Source organism: Vulpes vulpes, chromosome 6 (assembly GCF_048418805.1).
Source record: "Vulpes vulpes isolate BD-2025 chromosome 6, VulVul3, whole genome shotgun sequence".
Lineage (NCBI taxonomy): Eukaryota > Metazoa > Chordata > Mammalia > Carnivora > Canidae > Vulpes > Vulpes vulpes.
Window position 1 is genome coordinate 77,963,308 of NC_132785.1, and position 5,359 is coordinate 77,968,666.

Sequence of the window (5,359 nt, forward strand, 5' to 3'; positions counted from 1 at the left end):
TTTGTGTGCTTTCTCTCTCTCTCTTCAATAAATAAATATTTTTGAAAAGAAAGAAAAAGGGAAAAAAAAGGAACTATGGGTTGTCTTATCTTTTTCTTTCCTTCTATGTCATTATATTATGATTATAGTGGCTGGCTAACACAAGAAAGTAACATGACAGAAAGGATATAATAGGATTCCTTGGTTGTTCATGTTTCCTAAAAAACTATTACCTTCTTTCTGCATTGGAAGTAAGCATGGCCACTAAGAGCTGTCAGCACCTCCCCTACTTATCCAACTGTTGAGGTATCATGCTTATCTTATACCCATGCTGAGTCTCCCATGTGTCCTGTGTCCCCCAGAATTCCATAATCATGGAACATCATAAATACTCTAAATGCAGTGGACATGCATACTGCATTTATTTCCTCTGCTCACACACATATTCCATTGTCCCATCAGACTTCACTTACAAAACATATATACAAAGATAAAATTTTTAAGGATTCAAAGATGGCAACAGCAGAGCACTGAAACAAGCGTAAGACTCTTCTGAGCATTGGAGTCTCATGCAACTGCCTGGGTCACATTCCAGTGAAACCAGCCCTGCCGAAACAATGTTTTGTGGATATCTTAATGAATGAAGGCATGGATGAACCTCACTAAGAAAGAAAAAAAAAGGAAAGAAATTCAGATTGATAGAATGATGAGATTTTTTTCACCTATCAAGTTATCAAGCACATTTTTTTCAATGATAACACCTGTAGGGGTGAAGGTACAGCTAATGTGGGAATTATTAGGCTACACTGATGGACTGTTTCTACTTTTCTGCTGTAAAGATTCTTAGTAGATTTCACATTCTTTAACGTAGCAATTCTACTTATGGAAATCTAACCTAAGGAAATATTTCAAAATTTCAAACAGATGATGTATATTTAATCATGTTTATTGTAGCATCACTTTGAAGAAGTGAAAATTGGAAACAACCTTAATATCTAAGAGTGGGGGACTAATTATGAAAAGTTTAATATTTTTATATGAAAAATATTAGGTCATCATACAAAGCATCTGTATGAAAAATATTTCTTGTAAAAAATTGGTTTGTATAATACCTCATAATATTTAATGAAAGGATAGAAAATTATTATAATTATGTTTTGATAAATATATAAAAAGTAAATATATAAATATATTACATACAATAAATATAGTATACTATTTATTATGACTATACATTTATTAATTAAAATAGAATTATATATTATGCACATAATATATATTACATATATGTTTTAAAGACTAGAAGGAATTGGGGGGGAACATTAATATGGTGCTGACCCTAGTAGTGGGGTTATAAGTGATTTAGCTTCTTTTTTAAAAAATATTTTATTTATTTATTCATGTGAGACACACAGAGAGAGGCAGAGGGAGAAGCATGCTCCATGCCGGGAGCCTGGTGCGGGATTGGATCCCAGGACCCTGTGATCACTCCCTGAGCTGAAGGCAGATGCTCAACTGCTGAGCCACCCAGGCATCCCTGATTTAGCTTCTTTATATGTTTCCCACTTCTTACTTATACTATCCTTAACTTCTTTGGAAATTAAAAAAAAAAAAAACACAGACACACACGTTAAACATTAATCAGAGAGAAACCTTCAAACTAATTCTAAGCATTTTAGAGCTTTATTAATATTGTAGTATTTATTCACCTGTGCCTGGTACATTTTTCATAATTTGTGTTTCTCTTTATCCTTTCAATTGCTTTGTGAAATCAATTGCTCTTAGCTCATGCTATCAAGCCTAAAAGAAGGAGATAAAATAGTGTGAAGGTAATAATGGTTATATCGACCAAAAAAAAAAAAAAAAAGCCAGACACTCAAACAGCCTGTACCTTTGCTATTTTTATTATGTACGGAACTGAAATTTCAATTGATCCTTGAGGCTTTAGCCCAACACTTCTTATCCTGCCTCTCTAGGAGATGAACTCTGGCATAACTGACACATTCAGGTACTTGAAACACTATAGAAATGGTTTCAAGGATGCTATTGCTGCTGTTGCACATAATTATTTCTTCTGTAATTTTTATTATGTTTTCACAGAATTTTAAATAGGATTTATTCTTTTACATTTTCTAGTTCTGTTTATGTTTCATGGTTAGGCAAAAGATACATTATATCAGTATCATAAATTGATCAATACTTGAATATTCATGACAAAGATGCACACACATACATTCCTATTCATAGATGTCCAACTGGTTGCTTTCTGCCTGTGGATGCCACTGAATAGGCATCATTAAAATCTCCCCTCCCACTGCCATTATGTCGAAGCCAGAGTCTCCCAAAGAGCCTGAACAGCTGCAGAAGCTCTTTATCAGAGGTTTGAGCTTTGAAACAACTGATGAGAGTCTGAGGAGCCATTCTGAGCAATGGAACACTTATAGACTGCGTGGTAATGAAAGATCCAAACACCAAGTGCTCCAGAGGCTTGGGGTTTGACATGTGTGCCACTGTGGTGGAGACAGATGCAGACATGAATGCCAGGTCACACAAGGTGGATGGAAGAGTTGTGGAACCAAAGAGAGCTGTCTTAAGAGAAGATTTGCAAAGACCTGGTACCCACTTAACTGTGAACAAGATTTATTTGGTGGCATTAAAGAAGAAACTGAAGAACATCACCTAACATCATCTAAGATTACTTTGAATAGTGTGGGAAAATTGATGTGATTAAAATCATGACTGACCAAGGCAGTTGACAAGAAGAGAGACTTTGCTTTTATAACATGAGATGACCATGACTCTACAGAGAAGATTGTCCTTTAAAAATCCCATACTGTGAATGGCCACAACTGTGAAAGTCCAGTCTAAGCAAGAGATGGCTACTGCTTCATCCAGCCAAAGACATTGAAGTGGTTCTGGAAATTTTGCTGGTGGTTGTGGAGGTGGTTTTGGTAGGAATTACAACTTTGGTCATAGAGGAAACTTCAGTGGGTGAGGTGGCTTTGGTGGCAGTCCAGATGGTGGTGGATACAGTGGCAGTGGGGATGGCTATAACCGATTTGGTAATGACAGAAGCAACTTTGGAGGAGGTGGAAGCTATAACTATTTTGGCAGCTACAGCAATCTTCAAATTTTGGACCCATGAAAGGAGAAAATTTTAGAGGCAGAAACTCTGGCCCCTGTGATGGTGAAGCCAGTACTCTACCAAACCACAAAACCAAGGTGGCTCTGGCAGTTCTAGCAGCATCAAGAGCTATGGTAATGGCAGAAAGTTTTAATTACTGCCAGAAAAAAAGCCTTAGCAGGAGAGGAGAGCCAGAGAAGTAACAGGGAAGCTAGACACTGCAAAGATTTGCAAACTCAGCCAAGCACAGTGATAGCAGAGCCTAGCTGCTACAAAGAAGACATGTTTTAGACAATACTCATGTGTATGGGCAGAAAACTCAAGGACTATATTTGTGACTAATTGTATAACGGGTTATTTTAGCTTCTGTTCTGTGGAAAGTGTAAAGCATTCCAACAAAGGGTTTTAAAGTAGATTTCTTGTTTGCATGCATGCTATTAATCGCTAAATGTAATAGTCTGATCATGATGCTGAATAAGTGTCTTAAAAAAAAAAAGAAGTCCAAATGGTCATTTCTAACACTCTATTTAATTAATAGGAAAAGCAATGAATCTAATCTCTTAAATTATTCAAGGCAATATGAGCAACTGCCTATAGAAAAACAATTTGTAAATTATTTTGTAATTAGCTTTAAGTTGTGTTTGAACTTTTTAGTTAATAGAGAATGCATCATCTCCTCTTCCTTAAATAGATAAACATTTCAAATGAAAAGACTCAAACCAAAAATATTTAGGTCATGATGACCTACACTTTCCTGGATTGATTCAATTAACAGAAAATTTATGTCCTCACAGAAGACCATTTCCCTATGTTGCTCCTCCACACATCAAGCTTAGGAGGTTTATATCAACCTAAGATTCTCAAGGTTGGCGATAACCTCCAAGGTCATGGAGTCCATCAGTTCTCAAACAGATCCACTTATGTTGTGGTTCTAGTGATTCTCTGTGAAATAAGTAAAATGGCTCTTTTTCATCGCACCTCCAAGGCAATTGGCTTCTTCAGGATGAAGCTGAACATCTCTTTCCCAGCCACGGGCTGGCAGAAACTCATTGAAGTGGATGATCAGTAAAAAACTGTGTACCTTTTATGAGAAGCATATGACCACAGACATTGCTGCTGATGCTCTGGGCAAGGAATGGAAGGGTTACATAGTACAAATCAGTGGTGGCAATGACAAGCAAGGCTTCCCCATGAAGCAGGGTGTCTTGACCCATGGCTGTGTCCGCCTGCTGCTGAGTAAGGGGCATTCCTGCTACCGACCCAGGAGGACTGGAAAGAGGAAACACAAATCTACCTGGGGTTGCATTGTGGATGCCAATCTCAGTGTTCTCAATTTGGTTATTGTGAAAAAAGGGGAGAAGGATATTCCTGGACTCACTGATATTTCTGTGCCTCATCGCCTGGGGCCCAAAAGGGCCAGCAGAATCTGCAAACTTTTTAATCTGTCAAAAGAAGACGATGTCTGCCAGTATGTTGTTAGAAAGCCCCTAAACAAAAAAAAGGTAAGAAACCTAGAACCAAGGTGCCTAAGATTCAGCATCTTGTTACTCCATGTGTTCTCCACATGTCCTCCAACACAAACATCAGCGTATTGCTTTGAAGAAACAGCATACTAAGAAAAATAAGGAAGAGGCTGCAGAATATGTTAAACTTGTGGCCAAGAGAATGAAGGAGGCCAAAGAAAAATGCCAGGAACAGATTGCCAAGAGATGGAAGCTGTCCTCTCTGAGAGCTTCTACTTCTAAGTCTGAGTCCAGTCAAAAATTAGATTTTCTAAGAGTGACAAATAAAATAAATAAGATCAGAAAAAAAATAAGTAAAATAAAGATGATGTTTCATAAAGCTAATTTCATTTAATTTGGATTCATGTCCTTTAATCTCAGAAAATACCCCTTCAACTCTTTTGATATTAAAAAATCCCTTTTTATGAAAAGTATCTAAAATTAAGTGGCTGTCTTTTCTTTTTTAGGTTTTTACCAAAACAATTAGGTAACTCCACATTAATTTTCTTAAGAAATTCTCTGTTCCATGTCTAATGTCCAAGATCGAGTCAACAAAGAGCTTGTGTCTGCCCATCCCTGAGGCAGTTGGAAAACAAGCACCTGCAGGATGTGACAGTGAACAGCTTTGGAGGCAAATGGATTAAGATTGGAAGTCTGTGTAACTTTAGAGAAATTACTTAATCTAGTTAAGTAATTTATTTCTTTGCCTGTACCACCTGAGCAAATGTTACCTTCGTCTCCCATTGTTGTAAAA

General features: G+C 37.0%; 1 pseudogene; it reads left to right on the forward strand.

The window, feature by feature from the left end:
* Window positions 1-4,106: 4,106 nt before the first annotated feature.
* Window positions 4,107-5,096, forward strand: LOC112935366 (small ribosomal subunit protein eS6-like; annotated as a pseudogene).
* The last annotated feature ends 263 nt before the right edge of the window (window positions 5,097-5,359 follow it).